At 33.3% G+C, this 23,576-nt stretch overlaps 1 long non-coding RNA gene across 1 annotated transcript in view; it reads left to right on the top strand.

Annotated features, from left to right (window-relative positions):
• The window catches only part of LOC141564938 (uncharacterized), a 45,068-nt gene extending 22,530 nt beyond the window's left edge, over positions 1-22,538 (top strand). Inside the window, exons 2-3 of the long non-coding RNA XR_012488817.1 lie at positions 13,505-13,539; positions 21,668-22,538. This is a non-coding gene — a long non-coding RNA (uncharacterized LOC141564938). The remainder of the gene's footprint in view (positions 1-13,504; positions 13,540-21,667) is intronic.
• The last annotated feature ends 1,038 nt before the right edge of the window (positions 22,539-23,576 follow it).

The following is a 23,576-nucleotide window of genomic DNA, read 5'->3' as shown; positions in this document are numbered from 1 at the left end:
AGCACAAAGGTGGAAGTTGGAATGAATCTGACCCTGTCTCCAAGAGAGTGGGCTTGTGGGCTTCTTACTTGTGAATCTCCCAGAAGTCCAAGAGTAGGCTTTAGTGGGTTTGTGAACTCCTCCTTATATATGCTCTCTAAAGGTGTGAATGTGTGAACTCCTTTAAAAGTGTGAACCAAATACATAAGCATTAGCACCTTGCTTCAAGTTCTGGCCCATAACATGAATGAATTTTAATCCCATCTCCATCATTTACAATTTAGACCAGTCACTTAAGCTTTTTGGGCCGTGATTTCTTCATCTCTAAAATGAAAGTTCTGAATTAGATCTCTAAGGTCCCTTACTATTGCACAATTATACACAAACAGATGTCCTCTAGACATGTAACTCATGTTCCAAATCCACCCATTGCTGAATTTCATTATTTCTGTTGAGGATTCCACTATTCTTCCTCTCTCAGAGGTTTATAAGCTCAGTATTATTAACTCAGCATTATTAACACTTTATTCTTCCTCATCCTTCATATCCAGATACTTTGCTAAGACTTGCAACATCAACTTCCATAACATTTCTTGCATCCAGTTTCTTTCAGATCAGACAACTTTCACCTTAGTTCATGTCTTAATAACCTCTCACCTGAACTATTGCAAAGATTTCCCAATTGCTCTTTTTACCACAAGTTTCTACTCCCGATCCATTTCATCCTAGACCCAGCTGCCAATAGTGGTTTTCCTAAAGCATAGGTCTGATGGTTTTATTGCCCTACTCAAAAAACTCCAGTGTCCTCTTCCATGTCAAATAAAGATTACTATTTAGATTTTAGAGCCCTTCATAACCTGGCCTCAATCTATCTGTCCAGCCTCATTGTATGTTTCTTTCCTCTTCCTTTTCAGTCTATCTCAGCTTTCCTTCTCTCTGTTCCTCCATGTGACACTCCAACTCAGCTCCAGGATTTTGTACTAACCACCTGCCATGCCTAGAATGCACTCCTTTCTACCTCAATTCCATCAAGATTTAGCTCAAATATCATTTTCTAAAAAGAGCTTTACTTGATACTCCAAAACTAGTACCTCAATCGTTGCTACATTATTTATATTCTGCTTCTAGTTTATATTTATTCAGAAATGTATATACTACCTATCCAACCCCTCCACCCCTCACCATAGAATGGAAGCTCCTGGAGGACAGGAGATGTTTTTCTGTTCTCAGTATCCCACACAGTGCTCATCAAGTATTAACCAAATAAAAGATACTATACATCCAAGACTAGGATTAGGGAGGATCATCCTTCACCAGTATGTTAGCTACCAGGTGAAAAACCGTTTTAGCCACAGCAACTAATACAGATTATCTACTGAGTCTTGGAGAGGAGGTGTGGATTATGATCTGCTTCTGTTGGACCAATGACACTAAAGATCACAAAAAAGTATAAAGTGTCCCTGCTTACTCCATAAAAGAAGTTATTAAATTTAACCACCAATACAATTGTAATCATCATTTTGCATTAGTTTACATATACATACACACAGAATATGTGAGCCAAGTTAATTCCAGGTATCTGAAGAAACCATCAATTATTAAGATTTTAAACAAAGGTATTCGTTTCTACTTTCAGAATCCTGTATGAGTATGAGCAGTCAAGGTCTATGAAGCCACTGCACAGATGGATTTTATTAGCAATTTCATAAAACCAAGGTTAGAAGCTTCAATAAGAAGTAGCTTTTGATGAAGGAATATGAATGAAAATATGTACCAGAGACTCTGTGTCTTTCTGTTGTATAGAGAACAAAGTCTATAGTCATGCATAAATGAGTGGTTTATAAATAGATATGAGGATGATGAATAGCTTTATATACTCAAGGAACACATTAAACTCTTCTGGAAATATATATATATACACACACATATATATATATATATATATATATGTATATACACATATTTTTTTTACTACAAACTACTTGAGGGTAGGGGCCATATCTTAGTTTTCTTTCTATATTCTTCAGTGCCATGTATATATATATATATATATATATATATATATATATATATATATATATATATATATATATATATATACACATTAGATTAAATGAAATGAAAGAGGGCAGGAAATAATCATTCTCATGCCATAGGAAAAGGATTTTGCTGACAATGTCCATAAATAAAGTTATTAACTTCCAATCCCCAATAAGCTTATGGATAAGATGAGAGAAACAAGAGAATAGAATTGAATAATCCCATATACTGAAAAACAAGACCTTGAACTTAGGAAGTTCAGTCAGTCGGCAAATATTTATTAAATTCTTATCATATGATAAGCACTAGAGAGAAATACAAAGAAAAGCAAAAAACAAAAACAAAACATGGCATCTGCTCTTAAGGGGTTCAAAATCTAATGGAGGAGATGATATGCATAAAAGTTTGTGTATATAAGATGCATTATAAATAGAAGGTAATCTCAGAGTGAAGGCAGTGGGAGAAATAGAGAGGAGAAGATAGGTAGGTGATCAGGAATATCCTCCTATGGAAGGCAGTGTTTGAGTCAAGTTTTGAGCATCTCCAAGGAAACAGGAGATAGAAGTAAAGACAGAGAATATTCTAGACATAGGAGAAATGCAGTATAAAGACATGGTTTTAGGAAATGAAGTGTTATATGTGAGCAACAACAAATGTGACTGAATTATAGAGTTCATGTAAGAGATCAAAATGTAAGAAATCTGGAAGGAGGAAAGAACTAGGTTGTGAAGGTCGTTAAATAGCACAGAACTTTGATTTGATTCTAAAGGTAAGAGGGAATCATTGGAATCAATTCATTAGGGAGATGACTTGGTCCAAACTGTATGTTACTCTACTTTGGCAGCTGAGTAGAGGATGCATGGGAATGGGGAGGAACTGAGGTAGTGAAGTCATTAAAAAGCTATTGTGATAGTCTACTGTTTGTTGTCATTGTATTTTTGATCTCTATAGGGTAATGATAAAAATATTTTAAATGCTGTTTTGTTAAAAAAATTATTGTTATTTACACCATCTATTTCACAATATATTATAAGAAAAGTACCTTTATAAATTTTAAAGATTGATAGGACTAGTTATTATGTGGCAATAAGAATTTGGCAGACAGCTCTTGTGCTCTATTGGTAATCTTCTAATTTCAAGAGAAAATAAGGAAAGTTCCCAGCATATTAGGGAAAATTCTTGTGTAGGGTTAGAACGAAATAGAGAAGAGCTGCACAATTGTGATGGGAGGGATCACAAATGGGTTGTGATTTTCATCATTGAATAGAAGATTCAAATCAATGAGTTCACAGATCTAGTGGAGTATATTAATGTTGTTAGCAACTTAGTGTCATAATCATCAGTGAAATAACTGCCCCGGGGCATAGCATGCTTTTAAATTTGTCTGATTAGAATTTTATGGATGCCAATAGAAGCATTAAAGTAGATATGGACAATAGCCAGTGAAAATGCCCACTAAGGATATAGAGTGCGTGTTCAAGGAGGGCAGTGTTCCTGAACTAAAGAATACCTGGAGGGGCATAAGATATAAGAATATTGGAAAAGCAGGAAGATAACTGGTTATGGGAGATTTTAAAAGTCAAACAAGAATATCTATTTGATCCTAAAAGCAACTGGGAATCATAAATGCTTTAAAATTTCCATTTCTATTTTTAAAAGTCTTTAGATAAAACTTCTGAATTGGGAAGGTGGGAGTGAAAGGAGAAGATCAAAATAAGATTAAAATGCACTGAGTCAAAAGAATTTACTCACTTAGCACTTATTGAATGCATCACACTGTACTAGAAAGGTTCTAGAACTTTATGGAATCTAGCTATGGCATGCTCATGAGTTCTAGGAACTTGGATTCCAGGTATACTAGGCAAAGCTTTAGGTAAAAACAGAATTTATTTATATCAGAATCACTTAAAATGGAGTTAAGGTATAAAGTGGCAAGAAGAAGGCTAAAGCAAAGCTAAGATAAATAAGATTATAGACTAAGTATAGAAGTATAATGTATTAATAATAATAATGATTTAAAAAGATGATGATTACAATGAAAATCACTTCAGTGTCTCTTGTATCTATGATTTTATTTATGTAGATACTGCTTTCACACTGATGCCAGTCATAACTTTTCCATTTCTCAGAAGACCAACTTAATGAGTTGCTATTACCAAAAAAGAAAAAAAAATCCTCAAGGCTAATGTGTTGAAGAGCTTCTGTGACATTAGCTAGAATGGTCTTCTAATAACAAGGATATAATCACTGAACCCAACGTAGAATTCTTTCTTAATAGGTTAAACTTTCCAGAATCTGCATTCTACCTTGAGAACCTAGCCTGGGCTTATCTACATCATGGTGAAAAATAGGATTTCTATGGAGGAATGATAATAACAATTACAGAAATAATAAGTTAGTTGCTATGAATTATTTAGAATTCACTTTGCTTTTTAATTGTATAGTAAAGCCCAGAGCTAACAATTTTATAGGTTATTTTCACTTCAATTATAATTGTAAATTCATTTTAAAAATCATGTCATTGGCAACTTGCAGAATTTTAACATGGGGAAATAGGAATTGAAGACTTCATTTGACTGCCTATAAAAATATCCCAGCTTAATGCCATGTGGAAGAAATATATGCATAAGAAGGCAAAGGCACAGAACTATTTTCATCAGTGTAACATTTTGCTTGTATGAGTAAGTTTAAATAAAAACAGTACCAAATTGAAACAGACAAAGCATCAAAATCAATTATGGATGTAGTATAGTAGATCATTTTTATAAAGGCATTTTTCAAAATCAAGAAGGGATAGAAAAACACTGCAGTTCAGGCTCATAGGCTCTCGGACATGATTGGACAAAAGAAGTAGATCACTGGCAGAGAAAACTGTCATTATATCCAACAGATTTAGTCCTTTGCTCCGATCTTTCTGAGGGTGTACAGCCATTGCAAGACTTTTATATAGGTAGCAATCAACCCAGTATATTTTGAGCAGTAGTGGAAAGATTCTTCCATGCCTAAAAATGTTTCCCAGGTGCATTAGGGCTATTTAATTACCTTGAGTCAAGTCAGTGTCTCCTGCTGAAATGCAAATATACTAGTAAAGGGTAATAGAAAAAGCCAATCTTTAGCCCATTTATAACTCAGTATAAATTAATCTGTAGACTTCTTTTCATTATGGAAATAAAAATAGAAAGATAAGTTCAAAGCAGATTATCTGGGGAAGAGCTCTTAGATTCACTAACTCTAGATTTTAAAAGATTTCTGCAGCTTGTTTTTGTTCTCGTTGTTCTTCCCTCTTAAAGAGGACCATGACATAAAGGAGATGATGCTATGACATGCAAGTAAGTTGGATTTGAGGAAGAGAGTGCGGTGCAAGGTCATCAGCCTCAGTTTCTCCTCCAGAACCACATAGAGCAGGATCCAGGACCTGAATGCAGTAGAAGACCTTATTGTCCTTTTTAATCTCAGATCTCTTATAAGTCTCAGCTTAACTGAACAACCATCCATTCAGTCATTAAGGCTAAGTAAAAAAAGGAAGTAGTAATTTTAAAAGGCCGCCTTTTTTTTTAACCTAGTCCAAAAAATAAATAAATAAATAAATCTGCAGGATAAAGGCCTAAGGAGCTCAGTAGAAAGTAACAAAGGGTGCTGGCAAAGGGAGTAACTACAGAAAAGGTAAGTTGAACAATAAATTTCTTACCTTCTGTTGGAAGAAGGCTTTATTAGATTCATATTACATATAATTTGAGTCCAAACAGCAAAGTTAAACTGTCAAGAAAATAGTTACTTGAAATATTTGTTCAGGTAATGAGGCTAGACTAAAATTATGACAATACAGAATGAATGAATGGGTTTTCAAATGCTAACCTTTTGTCAAGCCCTGGGGTTAGTTCCTCCTCATAGTCTATTTGAAGAAGATAGTAGGCAGAGAAAAGTTTAGCTGCAGGACAGATTAGAACACCTAAAGGGTCTTAGGGTATGAAAGCAGGTCAAATGGCTGTATTAGAACAATTGGAAGATGTAGCAACACAGGTGATAAAGCAAATGGTAAAATCTGATAATCTTCCATATTACTAGAAGGATTATAATAATTATAATGTAAAATAATTGTAATGCTGACTCCCAGTTTATCCCAGCTTAACCATAGTGGGGTTACCAAATTGGAATCAGAAACATCAGATTGGGAGAGGGGACTGACAGAAAATTTACTGTGAGGGCAACATAGAAAAGCTTTTGACTGATTGCCAAAAAGAGATCACGTGCAAAACTTTCTATAGCAGGTTTGCCTTTAGCACAGTTGTGACTCCTGTCAGCCTTTCCTTTTTAGTTTGAAGAATCTCTTCAATATAGACACAGGCAGGTGATACAGGTATTAAGCTAACGCACAGCTAAAGTATAGAGTTGATTAGTTAATAATGTAATCCTAGTGGAAGAAATAATAATGAAAGGCAAGAAGGAAGATTCTCTTTGGCATCAACACTAGTTACTATCATTCTTCTGGAATAACTGATATGATTCAACTGTATATTTCACACAGAACTAGTTAAAATAATATAAATGTGTTTAATATTAAGATTTCATCTTGCCTACTTTTTCAGCTTTAGGATTCAAAGCTATGTGTGTTGCAGTAAGTCCAAACTTGAATTTAACAGCCCAGGATATCTTTAGTCACCCTCACAAATATAAAATTCTTAAAAAGTAAATTAATTTTAATTGAAAAATTTAAAATAACTTATGACAGGAAATTGAGGAAGAAGTGTTCCAAATCAAATAAAATTGTTATAAAGTGTCTAGTTATACATTTAGAGGAAATATTACAGAGAGGTTTCCTGAACTATGAGTTTAACTATTCAGTTATAATGTCATCACAGAATCATAATCACAACAGATGAAACAAATGTATTTCTTCTGAGTCAATGATTCATTCAACTGCTTAGAAATATACTCCAATGAAGTCAAAGACAGATAAAAAAATCTTTGAATTCTCAATGTCCAAAACAATTATAACAGCACTTTCTGTTTTAGTAAAAAACTGAAAACAATGTAACTGGTCCATTATTTGGGGAAAGGATAAATAAAACAGGATATATGAATTTATAATAGGATTTATAACACCATAAGAAATGATGACTAAAGAAAAAATTCAGAATAACTTGGGAAGACTTGTATGAATGGATATAGAATGAAGTCAGAAAAACCAGGAAAATAATACATGTACTGTTTATAATAATGTAAATTGTGAGCCCACTGAGGACAGGGTCTGTTTTTTTCCTTTAAAAAAAATTATAGCTTTTTATTTACCAGATATGTCTTTTTTTTTTTTTTTTTTTTTTGGTATCTCTAACATTTAGCACAGTACCTGGCATACAGCTATTTTTTCTCTTCTTAAAATGAGCACTTGATAGAAAAAAAAAAGCCAGCCAGCTTTACTATTGTCTATCATCCATATCTGGGCAAACACAAACCAATTTCAATTTCAAAGATTTATCAATAATAATACAGAATGTCCCAAAAGTTTTTGTGCAGTTTTAAGTTTTAATAAATTATTAAGAAACTATTGTTCAAATAAGCCTTTAATGCTTTATTAAGATTTAATATCTTAAAATTGTATGAAGACTTTTGGGGCACCTGTACAATTAATTGTGTTTTACCCCCAGATGTTAATCTTGGAAACTCTGAACAGAACTAATCTTTTTTCTTTTCTTTTCTTTTTTTTTCCATGAGGCATTTGGAGTTAAGTGACTTGCCCAGGATCACATAAGTTAAGTATTTCAGGCTGAATATAAACTCATCTCCTCCTGATTTCAGGACTAATGATCTATCCATTGTACCACCTAGCTGTACCTAATACCTTCTTATTAGCTCATCTAATAGCTGAGGCTACCAATAATCATTTTAATTGTTAGTCACATTTTTATGAACATCGCTCTACTTCTCAGAGTCAAGCAACAAAACTTGTAACTACATACTACTTCTTTCATAAACACATACTGTGAAGAATAGCCACGTAAAACAAGCTCTGTGAAGAATTGCCATGTAAGTCCATATTCCTGGCCCCTTTGTGCTTTTTTACACCATTTATCCTCCCTCCATGCCTCATGTTCTCCTTTCTCACTTCTATCTCTTAAAATCTTTGGTTTCCTTCACAATTCAGATCAAATGACATATTTCCCAGTTCAACCAGCTCTAGTGCTACCTTCTCTCCATTCTGAAAATGTATATTCATGCTGCCTTTGCCCTGTAAGCTCCTAAGAGGTGGCATATTATAATAGATAAAAAGCTTTCCTCGGAGTTAGGAAGTTAAGTCCCATCCCTAACACATTATGTTTGTGAGACTGAAACAAATCACATACATTCTCAGCAGTCCAAACAACTCTGTCGGATTATAATTTGTAAAATGAATGTTGATCTTCATGGATAATAGAGTACATTTCTCATGGGAAATTTCCTAGACACATGAAAATGCAAAGACAATTCGCCCCTTTGCCTCTCCCCCAAATAAAAAGAATATAATATAAGCTTCTGGGGGCAGAAACTAATTTTGTGTGTGTGTGTGTTTTTGTTTTTTTGTTTGTTTTTGTATTCTCAACCCTGGCATTAAAACTGGCACTTTATAAATGTTTGTTCATTGACGAATAGAATATTGCAGCTAGAAAAGACCTTAGAGACCATCTTCTCCAATCTCACTTTACATATTTTAAAAAATTGACATCTAGAGAGGGGACCTAATTTACTCAATCACTTAATGTCAAACATAGGACTAGTAGCTATTTCACCTTGCTCTCCTTATTAGTATTCTTTTCTACTATACCATTCCAAATTTCAAAGAAAATTATTCCCTAAGAAAATTGTTTTAAAATTACTGAATCTAGCACCCTAAACATCTAAATTAGAAGTCTCTCCCCACAAGACTTTGTGGTTTGGTCAGATATATTGTATCTCTCCACACCATTAGGTACTCCATTTTCAAAGGATCATGGAATCACAACTGGAAGAGACTTTACTTAGCTAATTTGTGTTCCTATCCAATAACGAAATCTCTTCACTAACAGAAGAGTTCAGAAACATATTCTGGCCAGTCTGCTTTTCTGAGGACTCATTCTACTACTGAATGATTTTAATTGTTAGAAATAGTTTCCTTGTTTGGTTGTGAAATCTCTTTGGGTCACGTCTACCTATTGTTTTAGTTCTGGATATTTGTTCCAGTTCTGCTCTTAAACTACAAAACCAAAACAACAAAAACTGTTGAAAACTGGGAATTCAAAGAGGAAGCAAGAAATAATTTCTTTCAACTTACATTACTTTTGAACTCTCCTTAATCTTATAATATCAGTACTACTGTTCATCTCTAAAAGTAGCACTTTTGAAGTGGATAAATTTAGATTTCTATGCAAATTTATGATTTAATTATCTAGTCACTATGGTTTTTAAATTGATATTTGGACATCTTGAGATTTTTCTTATTTAGAAAATAACTACTTGTAATATTCCTCTTCCAGAATTCAATTTCTGACATGATATAACATATTTACTTTCTTTTTATGTAATTTATTACCTAGAAGGATTTATCACTTTACCAATTTTAAATATAAGAAAATGTTTCTTTTCTTACAGGTTTCATGAATTGAATGTGTTTTTCTAAAATACCTGTGATGCACAGTTATGTTTAATTGAATGGGATGTAGGGATGGATACAGGAGTCAATTTAACTACTAAATAAAATTATTTTGTGAAGAATATTATTATTTATGAAGAATTATATTATTAAGAATTAAATTATTTTGATAGGAAAAGACCACATTTCAAATAAGCATTTATTCAGCAGTGAATTATAATTACAAAACTGATGATAAAAAAGTTGTCAACAAGTACAGAACTTACATTATTGGTTCCACACTATATAGAGTCCAACAGAATATTTAATATGTAATATCAAATTGAATCTTCCAACAGAAATTATACTCAATGCTATTTCATAAATGTTCATTTAAATAAAAATCAAATGAAGCTAAAACAATACATTTAAATTGGTTTGAAAAGTTTGCTAAATTTAGGCAAACAACTAATTGTTTTTAAAACAGTTATTTAATAACCAGGCAGCATATTGTTTGAGTGAATAGGATAATTGACTTTTAAAAATTATTTCAAAACATTTTCAGTATACTTGTACAAAATTTCAATGGTAAGACTATGTTATGTCATTTAAGTAAAGAATTATGCAAACTATTTAAAGAATCATCTTACTGCATTTTAATAGTTCTCAATTTACATGAAACTAAATAATTATTACTTCAGTTATCTACAGAAATATTTTCTCATGTTATGCCTATGTTAACTACATAATAAAAGTATTTTCCCAGCTTCTCTGGATTCCAATGTGATCAGCCAAATACATTTGCCTTGAGAAATGACTGCTGCTAATCCTTGGTTAATCCTTGGTTAATCTTTTGTGCATATGGAAAGACAATTAAGAAATTGACTAATTAGGGTCTTCTTTGCTTCTTTATTTTTAACAATAATTTTGTTGTTGTTGAAACTAAATTCTTCTCCTTAAAATGAGTAATGGCATCTATGACTAAGAAAATGTTTACTTGAATTTCACAGACATATAGTATTCTTAAACACTCCATTTTATTTTATTTTTTTTTAGTACCAGGTCTTTCTTAGTACTTTCTCTCAAGAAAAGTTAACATCAAGGTATTATGTTTTCTTTCACCCACAAAATAAATGATCCTAGTCAATAAATTAATTTCAACAAATATTTACTGAGAACTTTTGAGATGATGTGTGTGGAGAGGAAGTCATTACCATTCTGAAGATTGCAATACTTAAGGAATAATAAGATAAATGTATAAATAATCATAACACCAATAATTGTATAGGAACATTAAATAAGTGTTACAAACATTTCAGAGGAAGGGAAAAACATTTCAATCTGATATAGTCAGGAAAGATGACTTAGAAGAGGTGGTATTTTTTTGCTGGACTTCGAAACACAGGACATAAAATAGTGAGGGAGGGAGGGAGGAAGGGAAGAGAGCTGAGGAGATGTCTTCAAGTAATTGATAATATAACAGTACAAAATAGAACTATAAAAAGGACCACACTTAATGAATCTGATAGCTGATTTCTTATTTAGATCTTTTTATTCTGTTGCTAGTTATAATATATACACATAATTTAAATATTTTTACTGATTGCTAATTGTATAATAACAGTTATGATCATTAGTTAAAATGGTAAAACAGGTCATGCATGTAATCATAATCTAGATGTTTTCTAACCTGAGTTGCACATGCTGTTAGCACTATAAGCTCTATAAAAGAGAATTTTATTTAATGCACATTTTCCTTGTTGTTTTTATAATATTTAAATTTCTTAAACTTTGCCTTTCTTTGCCTTTGGACCCTTTAGTGCTTCAGAAATTAAATTTGATATTTTAAATTTTGACTACAATCTGCCTTCTTTTTACACAACTCTCTGTCATTAAAAAACAAAGAAAAACAAAACCCTCGTAAAAAATATGTAGTCAAAGAAAAATTTTCAAATTGACCCTGCCAACTGTACTACTATTTTACATCCATTATCTATCTATCTATCTATCTATCTATCTATCTATCTATCTATCTATCTATCTATCTATCTACCTACCTACCTATCTACCTATCTATCTATCTATCTATCTATCTATCTATCTATCTATCTATCTATATATCACCTATTTTTGTTTCTAGATAAACATTTATATCTATATATCTTTAGATAGATACTTTGTCTTTAGGTAGATATTTCTATTACTATACAAAACTCAGAAATTGTACATTTTATCCTTTTTTTTTAGAAAGCATGAAAAAAAGAGGCAGGAAGATGTATACTCTGATGCCATATACATATTCATTCAGATAACTATAAAAAATGGAAAATAGAATAATGAATTTATGTCAATTATATGATAATTTAACAAATAAAAGGAATTATTAGAGAAAAGGTCAATATTCTTAATTATATTAACAAAATTACAGAAATAAAATTTTTATTATCCAAAGAAACTTAACAGATTAGAAAAATATGGTATGACATAAAAATAATATCTAACATGTATCTGAAGCTAACATATTTAAAAAGGTAACAATACATAAATCAAGAAAAGATGTAAACAATTTTTGGAAGAAGAAAACATATTGTTACTAATATTCTCTTGAACATATTATCTAAGTAATTTTAAAAGAAATTCAAAGAAAATATCTTTTAAACATCATACTCATAAAATTGTCCAAAAATAATTAAAAGTAGTAAAATTAAAAGCAAGATTGTAGAAAATAGGCATACTCAGTACTAATGGAATCTCAAAGGTGTTGAATCTTTTTAAAGAACAATCTGGAAGAATGAAGTAAAAGATACAAAAATGATAATGTCCTAATTTCATTATTGGTAATATGAAAATATTTAAAATATATTATTTGTAATTACAAAAAAGCTTAAAACAAATGTCTGTCAGCAGAAGAATTGCTAAAAATTTGGGTCCATCAATATAGTAAAATATTATAATTCTATTTATAATGACAACTCTGAGGAATATTGAGAAATTTGAGAAAAAATACAAAATACAAAATCATATGGAGTGGAAAAAATTAGAACCAGTAGAAAAGAGCCCAATTATTATTACCACATAAAAAAGAAAAAAATATGGGACAGAAATTCCTGATGGAGATTTAGAGGGAATGACCAAAAAACTTCTGATGGTTATCAGTTAAATAAACGCCTTTTCTTTAAATGTAAATAAGCGAAACTCCAGCTGGATTTTACTCTCAATATTTTTTTTTAATTTCAATACTATATTTTCAATATAATAAATCATTTAAAGTGTCAAAAATTATTAAATCTTCATACATAGGAAAATATATGTTAGAAACCATAATTTCATTTTACCTGGAAATGCTAAGAATCATTTCATGAAGACTCTGAAAATGTCCTTATATGGATAGTTTAACTTTCATTAAAGTGGGATCTTCATTTCCTCTTTGTTGTAACTAGCATTTTTATGACACTTTTAATAAAGTAAACAGCATGTATTAAGAGTTATGCACTATGCTAAGCATTAGGGATAGATCATTTTAATATATCTATCTATTTGTCTTATTCTTCTCTCCTACACTACTTCAGAGCAAGGCCTTCTCCAAGCACAAAATTCTGTGTACAGTAGGTTACTGATAAATGTTTCTTGAATTTTCATTTTAAGTATATAGTATATGAGGGATCTTATGAAATATAAAGTCAGGAGGGACATGAAAATAATGAATGTGATAAGTATTTATTATGCATTTATAAGTGCCAGACAATGGGATGTGTAGATAAAATAAAATAGTTCCTGCTGTCTCTCCAGCAAAAGGATGTATAGGTAAGTAATATAAGTGAAGTGTTATCTGGGAAGGTCTAGGTGGAAAATTTAAAGATGAAGGAAGGAACCTTTTCTCTTTTCTTCTTTCCCCACCTTTAGAATTTTGAGAAGTGGATGCCCTTCCCAACACTGAGGTGAGTATTTCTCAGTCACTTTCCTAGCTTGAAGAGAAAACACTGGGGGTAGGGGCGGAAAGAAAGAGTGAGAGAGAGTCATCCCTCTCACCAAACTATCTTATATACCAGGCTTGCAGTTTTAACCTACAGGGCAGAAAATCCAGATCCAGTTTAATTTATTCTTTGGGAAAGTTTACCAAAAAGTTATTAATAATCAAAACCATAAGTCAGAATACCAAACCAGGATAAAAAGGGAGAAATCTATTATTTTTCAAATCTCTGTCCTGATTTGGTTCTCTGTACTACAAGTTATTAACTAAGTCTCTCCACTGCATTCCCTCTCTGGGCAATAGAAATAAATCACAGAACACTTACGGCTGGTCAATGTTTCATTTAAAAAAAAAAAAAACACAAGAACTAAAAATAGCTAAAAGAAATGAAGAAATTTGAAAGTAAATCTCTGCCACCTGCAGGCAAAGGAGGGGGGAGAAAGTGCAAGCTATCAAGGAACAACAAAAAAGAATAGTTTAGAAAGCTTTACAAAGTTTCAGCCATACCCATCTGAGCTCTTTAATAAGTAGAGGCCCTGATACCTAAAGCCACACCTGCAACCCTTAGTCTTCTGTCTGAAAGCTCAAAGGGAGTGCAAGATTCTCATTCTCTGTCTCTTTGTCGGTCTGTTGCTGTCTCTTTCTGTCTCTTTGTCTCTGCCTTTCTTTTTCTTCTTGTCTCTGTTTTCTACCCCCTCTTTCTCTTTCTCTCTGACTCTCTCATCCCCTCTCTCTTCTTCCTTCCCTCCCTCCTTTATCTCCCTTTCTTCCTTCTTTCTCCCTCTCTCTTTCCCTTCTTCTGTCCTTCCCTCTAGCCCTTTCTCTCTTCCCCCCACCATTGCCCCTCTGCCCCTCCTTCCTCTCCTATACTACCAAACCAAATCTCACTCTCAGCCACCGTGTCTTCTCTTCCATGTCGTGATCTCAGTCTCAGAGCTTCTGTTCTGACCCACAGAATTTATAATACCTGACATGCATGTCTCCATATCCTCATAGGTTCTTGTGTTACATAAGAATATGAAAAATATAGGGTAATATTTGTGGAGTAACTTTAGCAGGTGATTTGTTTGAGATAAGCATAAAAAGAAACAAAGTGGTACTAACAGATAAGGAATAAGTGAGGACCCACAAGAAGGCCATGTTGGCTAATATTAAAAATAAGAATAAATTGATTCCCTATTGTCTTCAGCTCCTATTTTATATTTTTGAAAGGTCCCAGATACAATGTTCTATTTTCTTATTACTATAACTCTGCTGGAAATACCCTTTCCCAACTATCCAATCAGCAAGTCCAGACCTTCACCCTCATGTAAACAACAGTTCCTTGTTTGTGGTTTTAAGGCCAAAATAGGCTGTTCTGTAATTCTATAGCCTTTATAAACTCTAGGGGGTCTTTTTCCCACTTAAGTCAGTTTCACATAGGGTGAGGTTGGCTATTTCTCTCCCATATAGTTCTTGGGGTACCCTAAAGTGAAAGAGTATCTTTCTCTAAAACTACCATTTTGAGTCCCTATTCTAGTATGTTTTGAGATTAGCTACCAGTGATTATTGCTCCATTATCTTTTCTGAAAGACTGGCAAACTATCTAACCTGTTTTTATATATCCAGGAAGCTAAGAATGGCTTTCATCATTTTAAAATGTAAAAAGCTATTCTTTGTTTATTACCTGTTTCAAAAACAAAAAGATGGTGGAGTGCCACAGTTTGCTAATTTTTGTTTAAAGTAATAACAGTTTTAAACTAGGGATATTTACTAAGAAGATTCAACAAGAACAGAAGTTATATTTTTCCTTAGCACAGAGACACATCCCTTAACTTCTTGAGAAAAGTAGGGTCAAAGTGAAATTAAGTTATGAATATTTGTTCCAAGTTCACTTCCAAATGTGGCATAACTACCAGACACATTTGAATATCATGAGTAGGTACTAGAAATTTAAAGAAGCATATCACAACTGCTATGAGTTTAATATTCAGTTCTATTAAAATGAAATTATATGATGATTTATGGCATGACTCAGACTAAAATGACTACACTATGTGGTATGTATTTGAAAAAGAACAATAAATCATTATTATTGTCGTAGTCATCATAATCTCAGCTACCAGGTTGATTCCTGGAATATTTAAACCTCTGAAAGATCTAGGAACTCATTATTATATGTTATTAATTTAAAAGGTCATGATTTTGTATTATGCTTAAAAGATAGCAGCTTTTTATTCTAACAGTAGACAATTATAGTTAGTATACTTAGTTAATGCCCGAATTATTACAGTTTGACTAAGACAAGATTCATCTTGGGAAAATGTAATTTTTGCTTCTGAAATTTTAGGTTGTGTGAACTCACAGGTCCATGTTAATGATGCATACTCCTCATCATTGTTTGTTGTCCGTGGTTTTGTCCATCTTTTTGTGGAATAGATTTTTTCATGGGCACTATGCCAAAAAGTCTTCTTCCAAATTTACCATATCTAATGCTAATGAATGGAATTTTATAGTTTAAAATAAAAATTCCCAGACATATAGGCTCAGGGACATTTAATGGTTTTCCTTAAAATATATGTCCCTTTAGATGCCCATCAATTGGAGAATGGCTGAATAAATTGTGGCATACGAATATTATGGAATATTATTGTTCTGTAAGAAACGACCAACGGGATGATTTCAGAAAGGCCTGGAGAGACTTGCATGAACTGATGCTGAGTGAAATGAGTAGGACCAGGAGATCTTTGTATACTTCAACAACAATACTATATGAGGATCAATTCTGATGGATGTGGCCATTTTCAATGAGATGAACCAAATCAGTTCCAATAGAGCAGTAATTAACTGAACCAGTTACATCCAGCAAAAGAACTCTGGGAGGTGACTGTGAACCACTACATAGAATTCCCACTACTCCTATTTTTGTCCACCTGAATTTTTGATTTCCTTCACAGGCTAATTGTACACTATTTCAAAGTCTGATTCTTCTTTTTGTACAGCAAAACAACTTTTTGGACATGTATACATATATTGTATTTAATTTATATTTTAACATTTTTAACATGTATTGGTCCACCTACCATCTGGGGGGGGGGAAGGAGGGAAAAAATGAGAACAAAAGGTTTGGCAATTGTCAATATTGTAAAATTACCCATGCATATATCTGGTAAATAAAAACTGTTTAAAAAAAATATATATATATATATATATATATATGTATGTATATATGTCCCTTAAATATTTCTGTTCCTGTGAAGGTAACTTAATATATAGCTTTTTCACTTCACCAAGAATCTTAAATTTAGCATTTTGAAAACTCAGTTCAATATTCATTATCTGCTATGGATTAATTGCTCTATTAGCTGGAGTTATACCATTGGGGTGTAGGAGAGGAGACACAATTACTTCCTGCCATAAGGAAGCTTATTATAATCAGATAGAGAAATACACAGTTTATATTCCACATTAGAAAATATTAAGTACATGGGAGAAATTTTAAAAATAAAAGACCTGAAAAACTCAAAAGGGAAGAATCATTTCTAATAAAAGGAAATCAGGGAAGGAATCATGAAGTATAATGAATCCATGACTGGGATACCATGATCCTACTCTTCACAGAATGACTAGCTCATCATTTTGTTTATTCCTAGCTGACCAATGGAGTATAATCAATGGCAGGTCCAATCATGGAGAGAAAATCTTCCCACATGTCTCCTTCAAGTCCTAAATCTTTATTCCTTTAAGGGAAAAGAAATATATCAGGAATGGCAATGAATGAGAGGTTCCAAGTATGGGAGACTGTATGTTTGAGTATGTGAAGATAGGAGAGGGTAGCAAATTACTTAGGGACAAAAGAGTAGTTCAATTTGACTGGAGCACAGTGTACATGAAGGGAGAGTATAGTTAATTAAAGGTGAAAATCTAAATTAAAACAAGATTATTTAGGACTTTGAATACCAAATGAGGGATATGGCACAGGCAATCCATCAGGACTCATGTAAGGAAAGCATTCCAGGTCTACTTAAAAGGAAAAAAAAAAAAAAGTTTTTAGATAGGAGGGTCAAACATAGATCCTTTAGGCCTTTTGTGGCTCACAGCACTTCTGAGTGAAGTCTGAACAAGATTAAAATGCTATTGGAAAATATTTAACAAAATAAATTAAAATACAATAGATTACAATTAATATTACTTTTTACAATTAGCTACCTACAGGAATCCTTATGTTCAGTTTAATGGCTCTCAATTCTTTTTGAGTTTGACACTATTGCTCCCAGCAACTGGTAGGCTCTGCTTTTAAGGATACAAAGGTCCTTAGAGCAATTAGCCTCAATACTTATATTGGGTACAATAATACAGAAGGTTTTGAAGCATAATTATTGAGACTAGCAAAGATTATCCCAAAATAACTGGTCAAATTTGTTAGGAAACATGGGAAATAAACTGTACAATTATAGTCTAAAACAAAAGAGGAAAAAAATGTTAATTTTTTTTTTTCTGGTAGATCTTAAATAATAGGACATCTAACGACTAATATCCCTGGTGGAGAATTCCTCCACTAAACCTCTGCTGATGCAAAGGACCCAATATTTATCTCAGACAACAAGCTCTAAGCTTACTTTCCCAACTCACACTGAATTAGCAGGTAAAGTGCTCAGTGCAAAGTGGCCACTTTTCCCTCACAGGGTTCTAGAGGTGACCTAATGGATTGGAGGATAAAAGCTGTATTTTATATAGGCAGCTAGGTGGCATAGTGGATAGAGTAGTACTTATGTAATTCTAGGCAAGTCACTTAACTTATCTCACTCTCAATTTCCTCTTATGCTAAATAGAAATAATAATAGCATCTATCTCAACAGGATTGTTGAGAAGATTAAATGGGAGAGCATATATAAAACTCTGCAAACTTAAGGTATTATACAAAGGTTAGTGATTAATACTTTTATTATTATCATTTATTAATATTAATATAATTAGTAGGATTAATATTATTATAATTTATTTGGCAGATGAAGGAGAGCCACAGAAGACTTTTTTGTAAGAGAGTACTGACATCAGACCCATCCCTTATAAAGATTTATATAATGACAATTATGTGAAAAATGGATTAAGGAAACAGTGTAGAAGCTCAGGGACAGAGGAATGCCTGGTAGATGACTATTACAATAGCCCAACTAAGAGTTGGTGAGATCCTAAACCGAGAAGAAAGGGATAAATGTGAGAAATATTTTTGACAAAGCTTGGCATTTACTAAATAAAAGTATGTGACAGGGAGGATTTAGTTAAGAGTAACCAGATCTATGTGACTGGAAGAATAATAATGCCATAAAAATACTAACAACTGACCTTGATATAGTATTTTAAAGTTATCAAAATACTTTAAATTCATCCCAAACCCAGAAATTCCAGGGACACAATTCATGTTTGTGATTAGTTATTCCCACTGAGAATTAGGAAGCATAGCAAGTGCTGGAGCTAGCAGTCCTCTCCAAAGCTGTGGCCTCATGTTATCCCACAAGGTCAATATTTAATTGGATAAAGGAATTCAGAGTCTTGAGTATTAATTCATCTTTCAACCACTTTTTCTGCTTCAGTACTTTATCCATGACTGGGATACCATGATCCTACTCTTCCAGGTCTTCACAGACTTACTGGCTGATCAGCTTGTTTATTCCTAGCTGAACAATGGAGTATAATCAGTGGCAGGTCCAGTTATGGAGAGAGAATCTTTCCATATGTCTCCTTCAAGTCCTAAATCTTTATTCCTCAAATGTCCATTCAGCCATAGATTCTAATACTTCTTTCAGTTTTTTGTTTTTGTTTTTGTTTTTTGGATTCTCACTTGGCTTCTTTGCAATCTATACAGCCAGCCTCACCCCGTTTATGAATATATACTTCCCATGTTTCACCAGCTCCAAATTTTTTAAAAAAGAGAAAAATACAAAATTTAATGAACTGTTTGGCAGACCATCAGATTAAATGTTATCCTTGGGAAGGGGGTGTGATTGATAGCTATGTTGAAGGGGAGGGGAATGTGACCGCCTCATTCTATAATCTGGCTAGGGTCTGGGGTTGTATATGGCAGAAAGCACTCACTTGTCTCTGCTCAATTTTAGGTTTTAGGTCTAGGATAAAAGTCAATGTCAAACCAGTGATCATGATGAGTTTTGATGTCATAATGATTTCTGGCTTTACCACAAAGCTAGGTTTAAGTTTTATAATGAAAAAATATTCACATAAGGTAAGTGACAGACTTTTTACAAAAAGCAACATTCTGACTAGATGGTCACAGATTGCCTTTTTTTGAGGGGAGGGAGTTAGGGAATGGGCCATTTTGGAATTGTCAACTTTTGCTTTTAGACCCAAAGTAGAGTGTAGGGTTTCTCTTTGATTCCTGCAGTTTGCATGAGGTTGAAAGACAAATACATTTGTTGCCTTCCTATGAAATTTTAATTTTAGCAGAATCTAAAATTTGGGCATGACCTTAGAGGTCACTTAGTCCCACTTGTACAGGATCAAAAATACTTGCTACAACAACTGAAACAAGGAGTCACTCAGCATTGAACATCTCCAGGATGGAAGAATTCACTTTTTCCACAGGTAGAACCTAATGATGCCAGTCTTGCCCCTTGGAGCTGATCAAACCCAGTCCAATCCTCTTCTACTTGACATTTCTTTAGATATTTAAAGACAAAGTTCATGCTCCCCTCTTTAGATTAAATATCTCCAGCCCTTCAACTGATTCTAAGATTGCTTAGTCTCAAGTCCTTTTACTATCTTTATTCTCTTCCACTGTTTCAACTTATTAGTGTCCTTCTTTATATGTTATTCATAGAAGTGATTATAGTGCTCCAGGGAAGAGTATACATGAATGAATTTTAAAAGCATTTTTTTGTTTGTTTTTTAGTACTTATTCATATATGAGGCATTGTGCTAAGTGCTGGTGATTAAAAAGAGAGCGTCCATACAGACTGCAAAAGCTTGCATTCTAGTAAGGGAAGGCAACACAAAAAGGAAAGGGGTACCTAAGGAAAGATGAAGTTAGAGGATTGGTGAAGGGAGACATAGGACAGTCATTTATTAAGGCACCCTTTCCAGAAGTAGATAGGGGCTCAGTTTGTTTATAGGAATAAATAGGTGAGGGAGCAGGGATAGGAGGTGAACTAGCATGGCAGAAAATTGGTGTTGGTGATGGTGGGTGAAGGGAGAAGCAGATCAGGTAGTTATAATGAGCTCTCACTGATCACCATGGCCCCAGGATAGGAACTAGAGGCCAGTTCAGCAATCATTGAAAAGATGCCCTGGGGTCACTGAAATAATTAGCATATCCTTTAGTCAGGACATGGAAGCCTAGTTGAGGGGTGAAAAGATATGAGAAACACATTTCATCAACCTGCCTAAAAAGTAGCTACTGCTGATTTTTTCTTATATTTCAAACAGCTAGAATGTTTGGACCTCACTTGCCCTGCTATTTTATTCCTGTTTCTGAACTCTCTGTAGGAATGTCCTGGTAAATATTTAACAATCTGCTCTCTGGGGAAAAAAAGAGTACTCAAAATACACTTTTAAATTTAAACTGCATTATTAACATTTTCTCCATCGAGTGCTTAAGTCTAGACAATCAGCAACACAATAAATCAAGCCATGATTTGTAGCACTGGCCAATTTCCTAAGTATAAATGCTCACATTGAGAATTTAGAATTGTCAAGAGGCATTCAAGCTTCTTAATTCTTAATGCTTAATGAGTCTTAATGCAACCTATTACACATATCTTTAAATTTCTTGATCAACACCATAACCTGCAAACACTGTGGGAGAGGGTGTGCATCTACCTAATTAATCATACCAAGAAGAAAATGCATAGCCTTTGAGTTCATGAAAATCATGTTCGGATCTCTTAGAAAACTATCTTTATTGTACGGGCATTCTATTAAGCTGGGTGATCTGAGGAAATCTTTGGCTATGGAGTTAAGCCTTTCTGCTGTTAGGAAGGTAGCATAAAATAGATGATTTGATGCTTTCTTACCATTAAGATTACATTCACTATGAAAGTTGAATTTTACTTAGAATATATGAGTGAAATTAAAAACCCTATTCCATTTTATGTCTTGACTAGGTGAGAATACATCTCAATCAATCAAAATCAAAAGACTTTTAAGATAAACTTTGCAAACTCTTTGAAAATCAGTGAATGAAGGGAAATGATGCCAGGAATTAATCATCTATTCCTATAGAATGAGGAAACTTGGAGTACACCTCAAGATCATCTATCAATTATCCATCAAGTTGCTGGAGGAGTTGGTGGAGTTGTGAAAGAATCCAACCATTCTGGAGATCAATCTGGAATTATGCCCCAAAAGTTATCAAACTGTTCATACCCTTTGATCCAGCAGTGCTACTACTGGGCTTATATCCCAAGGGAATACTAAAGAAGGGAAAGGGACCTGTATGTGCCAAAATGTTTGTGGCAGTCCTTTTCATAGTGGCTAGAAACTGGAAAATGAATGGATGCCCATCAATTGGAGAATGGTTGGGTAAATTATGGTGTATGAAGGTTATGGAATATTATTGTTCTGTAAGAAATGACCAACAGGAAGAATACAGAGAGGCTTGGAGAGACTTAAATCAACTGATGCTGAGTGAAACGAGCAGAACTAGGGGATCTTTATACACTTCAACTATGACATAGTATGAGGATGTATTCTGATGGAAGTGGATATCTTCAACATAGAGAAAAGCTAATACAATTCCAATTGATCAATGATGGACAGAATCAGCTACATCCAGAAAAGGAACACTGGGGAATGAGTGTAAACTGTGAGCATTGTTTTTATGTTTTGTTTTGTTTTGTTTCTCTTCCCAGATTATTTTTACCTTCCAAATACAATCCTTTCTTTGCAACAACAACAAAATTCGGTTCTGAACATATATATTGTACCTAGGATATACTATAAGATATTTAATATGTATTGAATGCCTGCCATCTAGGGGAGGGGGTGGAGGGAAGGAGGGGAAAAACTCGGAACAGAAGGGAGTACAAGGGATAATGTTGTAAAAAAAAAAATTACCTATGCATATGTACTGTCAAAGAAAATGTTATAATTATAAAAAATAATAAAAAATAAAAAAATATTTTTAAAAATTATCCATCAAGTTATGAAAGGAGTCAGTTCTAGAAATTGGAGTGAGTATAGAATTCTAGACACAAGCCCCTAAAAGTGAAGAGAAGCCTTTTCTTCAGTTTTGGCCAGGTCTAATTATCCACCACCACCCCTCCATTGACCAGAGGACCTTTATGTTTGGAAAGGTCCAAAGGATGTCATAAATAACATCTCTAGATATGCTGGGGACAAATGTTTGCATTAGTAACCAAAGATAGATGGCTACAAATTCATCATGCTTCTTGATTGCTCAAGGAGCTGTTCCTTACCTCTTTGCCACAGGTATTCTTTTAAACTTGAGCCCCACTTTTTCACCTGAATTCAGGATATATACTTTTGGAGAATTTGTCACAGATGTTGGGAAGATGTTTTCTACACCTGTTCTTATTGTAGCACTGGTATATACCTGTTTACTAAAACTACTTTCGGCTGGCTGAGTAAATGGATTAAACAACTGAAGATCTTAGGTAAAAGAATACCTTTTGAGGCTCAAACCAATAACATTAGAGAGTCATTGCCAAGACCTCAGGAGTCTTGACCAGGACTCAGGACTCAAGAACCTTGACAGGAGGTGCAGCTACTCAAGCTCCAGGAACCCAATAGGTGAAAAGAATAGGGAAAAGCAAGAAGATGCCTCAGAACTTGCAAAGCTTAGATAGATAGATAGATAGATAGATAGATAGATAGATAGATAGATAGATAGATAGATAGATAGATAGATAGGTATGTAGATAAATAAGTAGGTAGGTAGATAGATAGGTAGACAGACAGACAATTCAAAAGAAAGTGAAATATACATATGTCTCACAAATTTAATGGCTGTAAGGAACATTAGGGAATTATGGATTCCAAATCCTTCATTTT

The sequence above is a fragment of the Sminthopsis crassicaudata genome, chromosome 3, assembly GCF_048593235.1.
Source record: "Sminthopsis crassicaudata isolate SCR6 chromosome 3, ASM4859323v1, whole genome shotgun sequence".
In the NCBI taxonomy this organism is placed as follows: domain Eukaryota; kingdom Metazoa; phylum Chordata; class Mammalia; order Dasyuromorphia; family Dasyuridae; genus Sminthopsis; species Sminthopsis crassicaudata.
This window is presented reverse-complemented; position numbering and strand designations above follow the sequence as displayed.